Genomic DNA, 13638 nt, shown 5'->3' with positions numbered 1-13638 from the left:
AACTTTGATAACACACGAAAGCAGAATAATCTGAAACAAGTTATTTATCTTAAACCCAAACTCTCAAACCCTAACTTAGTCCCTAACCACGCGAAATTGAAACTTCACAGAATCCTACCAAGATACACACGTACAAAATCTATTTAATAAAGCAGAGAAGCCAAATACTAAGTCCTCATATTAGGGTCTACGGCCATAATACAGGAGCCGGCTTTGTAATTAGTTTTCTTGCTTCCCACCCATATACGTAGGTACCATGGAGAACAAAATGACTAGGCATAGACTAGCCAGAGGTGTCACAGCAGAAAATCGTCTAAGAAAGTAGCGCCCCAAAATGCGGGACGAGGAACGTTACTGTTTTCGCCCTACTATTGGACCCGACAATGTTTGTAATACCAAAAATCGTTGACAGATGTCTCAAAGAACCTGAAAGCCTTGTTAGTTCACTCGTAACTGCTCGTTTTGGTCATGCCCACCGTACGAATTTGACCTAGGAAGAGGCGCCTAACCTACCTGCATTATGGTACCTCCGCCCATCTTTGCTTACTCAGTGGAAGGTACCTAGTTAACCGTTGTAGTGAAATAAGGAACAGTCAGGGGCTTACTGGATGTCAGTCAAAATTTACGACTGGTGACAAGATGGTGTCTTCAGTGTTTATGTTTTGGGTCGGTATTTGCAATTTTTGATGAGAAATGCAAGATGATATGGAAAACGGTTGCCTCAGTGGGACACCTTTTTGATATTCTTGGTAAATATGAGTATGAGTACTGACAGAAATAAACTACCACCTTTAAAACGAAAGACTGAACAAAGTTGAAATTAGAACGATTTTCTCAAATTGTGAATGCTTTTTTGCACTGGATATTCTTTATGGTAATCAAGTGTACGCCATAATTTAAGGAACCGCGTTGCAACTAGAAATAAATAATTTATTGGCTAACTTTTCAATAACGTTTTGCTTTCCTTAAATATTGAGGTCTTGAAAGTTAGAATTCTCGTAATTTATCCTAAAATATCGAAATCTCGTAACATCATACCTACAGAAATAGAGTTGCCTAAGGTGTTAATATCAAAGAACACACCTTGAATGTTGTATTCAATTAACCACAGAGGTTTTGCGGTCAAATCGCCGATCAATATGTAGTACCACTCCGAGAGGAAACTAATATGCCTTTATTGCTTCTCTGTTATTGCACTTTACATAATATGCTATGGGATGTCACTGTTATGTAAGTACTCAGTTGAATCTGCAAAGTACTCGAGCATTTCAGTATATTTGTAAACGCTTCGGTTTTGGTCCAAAAAAGTTGAGTAACCCTCTTTAAACTGGATATCAAAATGCAATGGAAAATGTACTTTCAATAAACTACGAAATGTTGAAATGAAGGTACTTAACTGAAACGATAAAAATATCCGATCTAAAGTTGAGATATAATAAAGTTTGAAAAGTTGATTGAAAAAGATTTGAGAGTTGGCGAGATGAACTTAAAGATTGGTCCCAGATGGCAGTGGATAAAAATAAGTGAAAGAATAGAGGGATTTATGCTGCATTTCAATGATGGATTATTAAAGAAAAAAATGGGATTTTAATTTACTAGTAAAGGACCAAAGTTCCAGATACTTATTTTTAATGTTAGATCCAATAAACAGTCCTTCATAAATTCCTGACTACACACAATCGTGTTACAACTCGAACAGAATTACAAACAGCTGATTCGAATTCTACAGTTAAAAGAAAAAAAAAACATAAAAATTACATTATAGGCATTTGCAAGAATTGTGACGGACTTTTATTGAGTGTTTTTCTATAGAAACAATATAATAACAGTTCTTTGAAACAAGTGGTCAGGTAGGCGTTCCGAGAATCTCACTCGGGTCGTATTTCTAATGTAAATGTGCAATGTAATTTATTAAGTCCCGACTTTGTTTGGTTTTTGGGCTAAGCTAGGGACTTTCCTGTGGTCTCGTTGGTAGAAGTCCATTTTGTTTGTAACTTCATTAATAACGGTCACCTTATATTAAATGTCATTTCGCCCGCGCCAGCTTGCAAAATGGCATAAGTGTTTTTCATATTTTTTCTGTTTTGCATTTGTTTATATAAAATTTCAAATGAATTATGTTGTTTTTTTTTTATAAAGTATTAAAGTGCAGTTGCTTTCAGTTTTATTCACAAATAACACGTAACGTGAAGCATGTATTACTGATAAGAAGTTACTCGTGCGCATACAATTTTACGGCTTTAACACTTTTATTTTATTTTAATTTCTGATTCAATGCTATATGTTATTGTCTCATTTAAGCCTAGTTTAAGCTGATGTAAGAAATACATACTTAAAGAAAATAACACCTGTAGGTAATAGCAATTTTAAACACGGACATATGGAAATTAATAGGTAAGTAACTGGTAATATTATACCTATATAGATATTTCCTTGCAAATAACCTCAATAACTCTTTGAAAATAGTACATTTCTTTGATAAATAGGTATGTAGCTGTGTAAGGTTAATTTTTCCTCTAGGATAATTCATTGGTTACGTTTTATGATTTAGGTGCGTTCACCTCTTTCTCGCCATTGTTTCACCGAAATGACGTTGTTCGTTCCTTATCGCTGATTGAAAGAAAAACACACTTTATTAGGAGTTCATCGCCCTAAGTCATGGTCTGTCGACTTATTTCGAGTAATCTTTAAATAAACACCTTATTTAAATAATAAGTTAAAACCGTTTCTACCTTCATCCACTTGTTACCTCTTTGTACAGTGAACAATCTTTTCTTTTTTTTTTCAAATACTGTTGAAAGTATTTAACTTGAGAGTAAAGTAGGTGACATGAGTATTCATTGAGTAAATACAGACGTCCTCATTTACATAATGTGGTCTGATAGACTATAAACATCACTTTTAAATTGTGTCTCGTGTTTCGATACGATACAATCGAATTTAATGAAGTTTGTTAAAACTGCTTGTTTTAAAAAAACGTTGTTCAATATTAGTTTTAAATTCAGTAGGACTTACATAATATCATAAAATACATTTTACTTTCTTTGTTATTATTTTTTTGCCCAGTATAAGTCATCGAACATAATCGTGATTCTCACAATACCTAATCTCGCAATATCCACGTACTGTTTCACAAACACAACGCTTATCGCTGATACAAAAATATAACTACACTCGCTTATCTAATGGCTTTGATGACGTCACATAACATGACCAAAGGTAATGAAGGTCACTTAATTGTGAGACCCACAAAGGTTCACGGTATAATCGCTGCTACATTTGCTTTTCAAAGGGCTTACAGTACCCATCACTGCAAACTAAATAGTGGGCCCACAGTTGACCCGATAGTAACCAAAATATTTAAAAGAAAATCTTGATTAAGTAGACTTAAAGTTGTCAGTCGGTCCGATACCGGCTAAATACCTGATCTTTGTAATGTGCGTACTACCATTCATCTTCATACTGATTTATGAGCCCAAGGTATCGGCCGACTAAAAGTTTGCAGTGTGTGTACTCTAGGCCCTTTGAAAAGCAAATGTAGCAGCTATTAATACTGGATTACGAATATATGTAGGTATAAGGATTTGCATATGGAGGAAATTGATTCCGATATTTGTGGATACATATCAAAATATGGATGCCATGTCAAAACCATGTTTTTCGTGTGTTGGTATGTTGGGTACACGAAATTGGTCTGCTTCTTATGCTTCTAAGAAACCGTTGACCTTTTTATATCAGCTTTAGAAATTGTGAGTAATGCGAAGTTGTGGGTTTGTATCAAATTAGTTCATCTAAAGTCTCGTTTTACCTACTTGCTTTATAACATCAATGCAATTTCAAGACTGCAGTTGTAGAGGATGACAAAAGCTATGCAATAAATGCATAATAATCTTTAATTCATTTTTACTCGATTGCAGGAAATGGCTCTCACAGGGACGTGGGTAAAACCGCGGTAAACAGCTAGTTAAATACTAACACGATTTATCCATATGTTTGCCAAAGACAAACTGAGCATTTAATCCTTTAGTACTTAATACAGTTGTTAAACATAATCCTAACAAAATAGTAACTATACAACTAAGTTCAAGTTATAAACTAGACTTAACAGTTAAGTTCTAAGTAAATATCGCCTCGGTATCTGTCGGATATCTATATAAATCTTTCAGATTATACCGTTTACCTACCGCAGAGAGAAGCTGCGAAGACGGCTATTAAAGATCGTCAATATTTAACTGGGATTCTTATTGATAAACTTCTGAAGTCTGAAAGAAAAATATTTTCAATTTTGAGACGCTTTTTGTCTTGTTCCGCGTAATGGACACCATCTTTGAAATAATTACTTCTATTACTTATTTAATTAGTTTCTTTTTTATTCGATCCGTGCAATAAATACAGTCCAGCAATTACAACAGTCAGACTCAAAGCCAATTCTAGCACGTGGAACATTAGAGGCATAATTAATTCATCCTCATTACCATAACAAAAGAATTAGCCAATAATTACCATCTTACACTTAGACTAGCGTGAAAAATTTAAAAGCAATTTGATGAATCGTCGTTTTAAGACTTAAACATGCGAAGTTTAACAGACGAAGACATAAAAACAATTCATTGAAGAGGTTCGAAGCCATAACCGGTTTTAGCGGAAGAAGCAAAAAAGGCTAGTACCCTAACTGGTTGGGCTAAGTTAATTAAGAAATGACATTGAAGATTTTATGCAATCAACGAAAAGGTTTTGCTGTTTCTAGATAACGTGTTAGGAGTTTTTGCTATGGCTATTTTTGGGATATGAATTAATTTATGACATGGAATTGCTAGAATTTTCCTTAGCAATCATTAGGGTCCACTAAGTTGTTTTAGTGACAGTTACAACTTATTATCCTGAAAAGGTACACAATTTTACAAACTTTTCATTCCTCCTAGGTGTATGAAAAAACGATGAAACTGAATTATTTTTAATTTACTTTGTAGCACCTAACAGCAGGCTGGGTTTCGGAGCGGATACGGCACCATAGACCACATCCACACAGTGCGGCAGATTATACAGAAGACCGAAGAGTATAATCAGCCCCTGTGTCTAGCATTTGTGGACTATGAGAACGCCTTTGACTCGGTTGAAATCTGGTCTGTTCTGGAGTCCCTGCAGCGTTGTCAAGTAGATTGGCGATACATCCAAGTGATGAGATGTCTCTACGAAGCCGCTACAATGTCCGTCCAAGTACAGAATCAGCAAACAAGGTCCATACCGTTGCATCGAGGAGTGAGACAAGGGGACGTTATTTCCCCGAAACTGTTCACTAACTAATGCAATGGAGGATATGTTCAAGACGCTGAACTGGAAAGGACGCGGCATCAACATCAATGGCGAACACATCTCTCACTTGCGATTTGCTGATGATATCGTCATCATGGCGGAAACGCTGCAGGACCTACAACAGATGCTGAACGACCTGGCTGAATCTTCTCTACGCATCGGCCTACGGATGAACTTGGACAAAACCAAGGTCATGTTCAATGAACATGTTCTACCGGAACCGATTGCGATACACGGCGCCGTTCTCGAAGTTGTTCGGAAATATGTATACCTCGGGCAGACATTGCAGTTAGGTAGAAACAACTTTGAGGACGAGGTGAATAGGAGAATTCAGTTGGGTTGGGCTGCATGGGGAAGCTACGTCGAGTCCTAACATCGTCGATCCCACAGTGCCTAAAGACAAAAGTCTTCAATCAGTGCGTCCTACCTGTCATGACTTACGGAGCCGAAACGTGGACACTGTGTCGGTACGGCTGGTTCACAAGTTTAAAGTCGCTCAGCGGGCTATGGAAAGGGCTATACTCGGCATTTCTCTGAGGGATCGCATCAGAAATGAGGTAATCCGTCAGAGAACCAAGGTCATCGACATAGCCCACCGAATCAGCAAGCTGAAGTGGCAGTGGGCTGGCCATATTAGCCGAAGAACCGATAACCGTTGGGGTAAACGAGTTCTAGAGTGGAGACCACGCCTCGGCAAACGTAGTGTAAGACGTCCTCAGACACGGTGGAGTGATGACTTGCGCAAGACGGCTGGCAGGAGCTGGATGCGAGAAGCTGAAAATCGATCTCAGTGGCGTGCACTTGGAGAGGCCTATGTCCAGCAGTGGACTGCGATAGGCTGATGATGACCTAACAAAGTAGCAGAAACAGTTACTAGAAAAATGATCTCATAACTCTCGCGCAAATGTTACTTAGTACACAATTATGTGTATTAACGCTATATTATTCAGCAAAGTAATTACGAAGCTCATAAACTCGACTATTTAGAGGCTCCAAAGGCTATGTAATTAATTTTCTTCTTTATTGTATTGTGCAGAGAAAATAAAATCGAAAATCGTAAAAAAATACTTGGGCCGTTTTATTTCACGGCTGGTCGTTAGACGGAGAATTTGTTTGCATAAAAATGGCAACATTTAATTACTGTGCAGGCAATTATTTTGTGTGCTTAATAACTATGGGTTTAAGTAATAAATTACAATTCATACTTAGTGATAAAATCACACATAAGATTTTCTATTTTAAATCGAAAATAACATGTGAGACCAATTTTTTGGTTATTAGAGAAATCTTAATTACCAACTGAAATATGTTAAACAAAACATTTAATACCAACCTAATTTGTATAAAAAATGCACTAGTTTTCCAACATCCTGTTACCTACGGAACAATTAATTACGATTAATTAAACACTACATTTTAAACTTAAAAAAAAAAAAACAAATTAACCAACAGCTGTGTGCTGAAAATATTCATTAACAATACACAAATAATTGCCGCCGTAATTAGAGACAAACCCGGATATCAAATACTAGAGTATTATTAACTGCTTATTATATAACGATTGATAAGATTGAGCAATCATTGTTGATTGATTGACAATATCAATCGTAATAGAAGCTGTTAGAATTGTACCAGGCCTCTGTCACTCGACGTACTTGCGCGCGATAAATGCCTACCGCTCGCTGGGTTACCGGTAGCCCCACGCGGCTCAGGGCGCACAACAGTCACACGCGCCGCGCGCGCTCCAATATTATTATTTTTATTTCGTGGCATGTTATGCTGTTGGTTTTTATTAGGTTTTTTAAGCTACCTCACAAACTGATGGATTATTTTGAGTTGTGTTGGTTTATATGCGACTATTGTAATATTTAGAAACATTTTATATGTATGAACTTATCTAGTAATTCTATTTTTTTTTAAATAAATTAATACTTATCTACTTTATGATTTTAACAACAGAGATCATTAGGTACTTATTTTACTTTAGATACCTACTTAGTTATATGAACTGTATTGTGAGTTTTGTAGCTCAAAACACATCTCGAGTGTAAGTAGGTATAGTTCTGGTCCAACTTAATGACGACTCGGAACATTACGCGTGTCGCTAAGCAGAAACCAATTTTAGGTATGTATCAACACTCGACGGAGTTGTACCATATGGGGTATGGCATTTGTGCTCGAAAAATAGTTGAAAACCGCCTTTGATTTTGACGAAAGCTTTACTTAAGTACTTACCTATGCGTACGTATTAGGTAATATTTAGTAATATGTACCCATCCTCCATTTTAGTAGGCAATACAATAGTTAACTAAAGAAAAATATTCTTGATATTACTTTTTATTTAAAAACTCAGTTTTAAAAAAGGCTATCTTAAAATAAGCGTAACTTTGTTTTCCTACTTAAATATTAATAAATTGTAAGAAGCAACCCTAAGCACGGCCACGGCACGGTTGCGGTCACTGAACCGTGCGCTATCGCATTGGAATAACAATCAAGCACTCGAGCTTTTAAGGTTCATTTTATAACGCAGCTAGGAATTTGTAGGTAGTTGGGGAACTTGTAGGTGCTTATAACAGTAGGTATGGATTTTTATGTATGGAGTGATTTATCTGTTACGTAGTAACTATTATATAATCTGTGATTGTACTATTTGTTGTCTGTCTTGAACAATATACGAGAACATTCATGATAGTTTTGGTTATGTAAGACTGTTTTGTATGGTCGAAAATTCTAGACAATATCCCCTGATGTCATTTCTTGTAAAAACACTGGTACGCAGCTGCATCTGGTTAGACTGAAAGACGACCCTAGCTTAGTTGGAAAAGACTAGGCAGATGACGATGAAGGGTAAAATACTATATGCCCTTGATTTTAGATAAAGCTTCGTCATCCGTCTTTTTAGGGTTCCGTAGCCAAAATGGCAAAAACGGAACCCTTATAGTTTCGTCATGTCCGTCTGTCCGTCTGTCCGTCTGTCCGTCTGTCACAGCCGATTTACTCGGAAACTATAAGTACTACAGTGATGAAATTTGATGGGAATATGTGTTGTATGAACCGCTACAAAAATATGACACTAAATAGTAAAAAAAAGAATTGGGGGTGGGGCCCCCCATACATGTAACTGAGGGATGAAATTTTTTTTTTCGATGTACATACCCGTGTGGGGTATCAATGGAAAGGTCTTTTAAAATGATATAAAGTTTTCTAAAAAACATTTTTCTTAAAGTGAACGGTTTTTGAGATATCAGCTCTCAAAGTCGTAAAAAGTATGTCCCCCCCCCTCTATTTTTATAACTACGGGGTATAAAATTCTAAAAAAAATAGAGGTGATGCATGCTAATTAACTCTTTCAACGATTTTTGGTTTGATCAAAGTATCTCTTATAGTTTTTGAGATAGGTTGATTTAACTGTAATTTACGGAACCCTTCGTGCACGAGTCCGACTCGCACTTGGCCGGTTTTTTTCATGATCTTTTTGTAGCCAAGTTTCATGCCAAAAGGGTGCTAATGCAAATGGGTGGCGGTCTCCTGATGTGGAATTAAACAAATTCTTTATTACTTATAGGCTACTACATACTCCTAAAATCTATCAGACAGCATCCTCTTTCAGCATCATCTTTTCCAAAGCTTTTCTACTTCAAGAAGCTAGAAAAACTTCTACCTTCTTACACTAAGATCCCTTAGAACAGCCATTCGCTGCTATAAAGGTGGAAACAGCTAAAAAGTCCGGTAATGACCTCATTAGCACGTGCACGACTAAACTTAAAGAAACTGCTCGTGAGCTCATTATCGACATGACACTTAATCAAACAAAAGTCTTTTAGTTGTTTATTTTTACTATTAGAAGGGGACTTACCTAGTTGCTTGGAAAAATGGTTTAAGATCTTCGTTTTTTAGTGTGAAATTGGCCAGACTTGTAATCCGTAATCATAATGTTTGTTACACTTTAATCGCGAAATTTCGCAACCGGTTGAGCTAAAATGTCGAGTAAACCTACAGCCTTTTCATACTGGTAGATTCCCAGAGCAGGAAACAATTGACAACTGCAGGCACAAAAATGACGTTAAAAATGGCGCGAAAACGCAAAAAAAATGCCAGTGTGAAAAGCCAGTTACTGCAAAAAGTCTTAATGCAAAGGCAAACACGACTGCGAAGCACCCATTCCCGGAATAGAGCTTACACTAAACGATTCTACATTGACAAGGCAAAAACAATCTCTTGATTAACATAACATATTCAATACACAGCTTTGTGAAGGAAATAAAATTACATATGTATATCATAATAATGTCCGTATAAGTAACATCGATGACGTCATCAGATCCTAGTATTCTACCTGAGGTCTGTTTGTTGTTACGTCATCAGTCCGTTGTAAAGTCCTTAGACCTTGCTTATGATGAATTCATAATTCCCTGTAATTTGGTTCAAAGGAAATTTTATTATGCGTTTGTAACTCTTATATTGTTCTGTTTTGAAGGTTTTTCCCCTGGACCAAATCTGGTGGATTTTAGGAGTAGGTATTGTAGCTGACATTGTACATTTTTAATTTAAAGAGTTGCATTTAATTTGCTCCAAATAACTTTACCGAGTCTGTTCAGCTTACTTTAGCAAAGCGTACGTATGTTTGAAACCACAGAGGTGGAATTCCAAGTACAGACCAATGTTGTTCGCGAAATATACGAAATAAAGTTGTTTAATTAAATCAAACATCTTTGATCATTCATGTGTACTAAATAAATAATACCTTCATGATACAAATGCTACAGAAACATTTGATAGTCAAACAAACAATGTCGATAACATTGCAAGGTAAACTAGGACATTATTAAAATGTCAGTCTATCTAACGGTTATCTATCTAAAGTGAAGGCAAAACTGCAAACCCAAGTCCCGGAACTCAGGTAGAATATAATAGATTTGTCATGGGTATTATAGACACCGATTTCTATCAAGCTGGTGACAATGAAATTTGTCTAGACATACACCTTGTGGCTAATTAGTTCCTGGTCCAAAATAGACAAGTTTTTGAAAAGGTACCTGTGATATTGTTACTTGTTAATAATATTGTTTTTGGTAATTAGAATATAAAAGCAGATTAGCTCCAAAATATTACTACTTATTAGCACTTTATAAAACAGGTTTCAAATGATCCCGCTGAGAAGGATGACTAAAATCTAGTTATTTAAATTGTTAAAACCAAGGTCTTGATTATAATGAAATATTACTAAGGAAATGAAATGAAGACGACCATATCTTTTTAAACACAAACTGTAGAAATATGTAAATAGGAAGAAACAATGCGTCTATACATAGATTGAAATCCCACGAAGGTCGTTTAGACTCCCAAACTGGGAAACGATCGAAAAACTATAATTAACTCGATAATTGTAAGAAACGAAACAGCAATGTGACACCGAAATAACTCCCTCACGCCTCGACTAATGGGTATGCACAAAAACCATAAGATCCTCACTCAAGGTAAACCAAACCCTAATTCTAGCAATTTAAAGTACATTATCAAATGGCTGGTGTTACATTCTTGCGAGGAAGTACAGCTCTTTGAATACCAACTCTATTCTTGAGCGGCTAAAGTTGGAATTTGATTGTTGTGATAAAAAATTCTCATGGGAGAAATATCGCCGTTTCCCGAATCTTGGTCTCCAATGTTTAAGTAAATAAAACATGGCGAGCCGTGTTTGATCATGTGTGCCATGGTATACATGTGTCGCTATCGTATTTGCTTTTATTGGCTACCTGTGTAACCGGAATATTTATGGTATACTTACTAGAAAAACTGTTGGCAAATATTTTGTTTGAAAAAGATTGTTTTGGCTTAACTTGTCTCCATTGCAGGGAGGGTGGCATCAGTTATTTTTCGCATGCCATCAAGGGATATATCTCTATAGACTATTTTACATATAAAGCTGTTGTCGTCAGAACCGAAACTATAAAAAGCATAAAAGATGGGAGCTTGTATGAAAATACATTGAGCTCCTTCTGTCTCCATCCTTGCAGTATTCAACATGAATAACCAACTCTTTTTCTTTCCTATTGTAATGACCGTTTTACAATTTACAATCGGCCTTACTTAATTAATAATCCCACCGATCCCAAAATCTTAACACATTCCCACAATGTAACAGAAATGAAGCATAAAGGCCTTCCAGTTATGCCCACATCGCTCCCATGTCTTGGCAATCCTAAGTCAATAGCAACAGCCTTGGAACTTGGCTGTTCAAACACCCAACAGGTGTAACGAAGCTATACATAAATATCATGGAGAACAAAATGACTAGCGGAGATGCCATAACGGAAAATCTCTTAAGAAGATAGCGCGCCAAAATACCGGGTGTTGGGAAGACGAGGAACGTTAACGAACGTCGTCTTCGCCCTCGTGCGCCTTCCTTGGACCCTCCCATTTTTTGGAATACCAAAAATCGCTAACAGTCTCAAAGAATCCTAACGCCTCGTTAGTTCACTCGTAAATGGTAATTTTGGTCATGCCCATCGTACGTATTTGACCTAGCAGAAGGGGCCTGACCTACCTGCTTTAAGGCATTTCCACTCATCATTCCTTATTCCGTGATACATACAAGCTATGCTATGCAAATTGTGAGAGAAGTTACGAAAATATAACATTGTTTTTGTAACGAATGACGCCGGATTTCACCCTTCAAAAATTTTGGATGAGAAATGCTGATGGATGGGGAAATTGTTTGCTGGGACAGAAGGGTTTTGTTAATGATCCTTATACATATGTACTGATTTGGAAGGTTTGGGTGTGTATTTTAAAACATTGAGCTTTATAAAACCCGTTGTAGCTGAGTTGTCAGAAATTTTCTGGAACCAGTATCAACTTTTAAAGATCCCAGTTTTACTCAATATTTTAGCAGATTTGGTTCAAGTAATACGTTGACATTACATTAGAAAGATAAATTGGAAACATAGCAGAGATTCAACAAATGCCATTACAAGAGTACTATTCGATCCACACATTACAATCTCAATGCATTAAGTAATTAACGAACCATTCCATAAATTCGCTTCTTTACTCACCAGAGCGGTAATTACTCCATTACTGACTAAAAAACAAAGACACATCAATAAATAAAATACCGAAACGTGCCATTTAATTGTCCAAAGAAGCACTTTCACATATTTTCACGTAATAACCAGCGCAACTGTTCTCGACGTAATTGATGTAAGAAATCGAAAGTGATCAACATTGGTCGAATCCGTTGCAATGTAAATCAAACATAATCTTAAGCTGTATAATTTAAAAGATCTAACCAATTCTAACTTCATAAGTACTGTTTCCCCAGGAACCTAACTATAACATCAAAAGTAGGCTGACATCTTCATACTGATTAATAGCCTCTCAAAGAATTGCCCGATTGGAGTTTGTTATCCGTAAAGAGTCTAAATATTCTTTACTGCAAAAGAAAGTTGGTGATTTAAGATCTCAGACACATTAAGTTAGGTACTTCGCCGATAGCTATAAAACCTTTAGTGCCAGTGGGTGTTGCTCCGAATACGACCTTTAGATAGACTTTATCTTTAGTTGTAATAATTATAACTAACGAGTACATAAATGTCTGTTATGTCCTCTTTAAATAACTTACTAGACTTTAAAGGCCTGGATTGGAAAACGACAATATTCTTCCTGTGATAATATAGTTCAGACGGAAAACTTCTGTCTAGATAGTAAATCAGAAATGTGAGCAACTGGCATACGTAAATTCCGTGTAGGTATAACCTTCGTTTTAAAGAATATATTTCTCAAAAATCCTTCTAAGCGAGCTCGCACAAAACCAGGAAAAGACATTAAAAATATCACTTTTAGGCTTCTTTGAGGCCATTGTACCATGACGTCACGAAGTTGACTATATCTTCGTAATATAATTAGTCTTTTATAAGCAAAAATAATGATCAATTCAGACCTATGTAGAAGTGAAACTGCACATTATAACAATAGGGACTATTCTGTAAATTATTATGAAGACATAAATCACGTTCTTGATTTGATCTCTTTCAATAGTACTAGATAAGCCAAGATCTTTGTTTCAAGGCTGCATCATAAAATATTCATATTTACCTGTATCTATCTACATCTGAACGTACCGATCGTTTGCTAATCTTGTGGGGGACAAACCTGGAATGTAACTAAAGCAATCACTTTTTACACCCAGACAAAGTAAGTAACTTTTTAGTAGGCTCTTATTATCGAAAATTCTGATGTTTCCAAGAAACTGGCCTTAGGCTAAGATGATTGCGTCTGATAAGAAGGTCAGAGGTGCAAATCCGATTAAGTTGAATTATATGGCCC

At 36.3% G+C, this 13638-nt stretch overlaps 1 protein-coding gene across 2 annotated transcripts in view; it reads left to right on the top strand.

The window, feature by feature from the left end:
* Positions 1-13638, top strand: part of LOC124638915 — a 193916-nt gene that overhangs the window by 38229 nt on the left and 142049 nt on the right. The gene's annotated exons all lie outside the window — the stretch shown is intronic.

The sequence above is a fragment of the Helicoverpa zea genome, chromosome 18 (assembly GCF_022581195.2).
Source record: "Helicoverpa zea isolate HzStark_Cry1AcR chromosome 18, ilHelZeax1.1, whole genome shotgun sequence".
In the NCBI taxonomy this organism is placed as follows: domain Eukaryota; kingdom Metazoa; phylum Arthropoda; class Insecta; order Lepidoptera; family Noctuidae; genus Helicoverpa; species Helicoverpa zea.
This window is presented reverse-complemented; position numbering and strand designations above follow the sequence as displayed.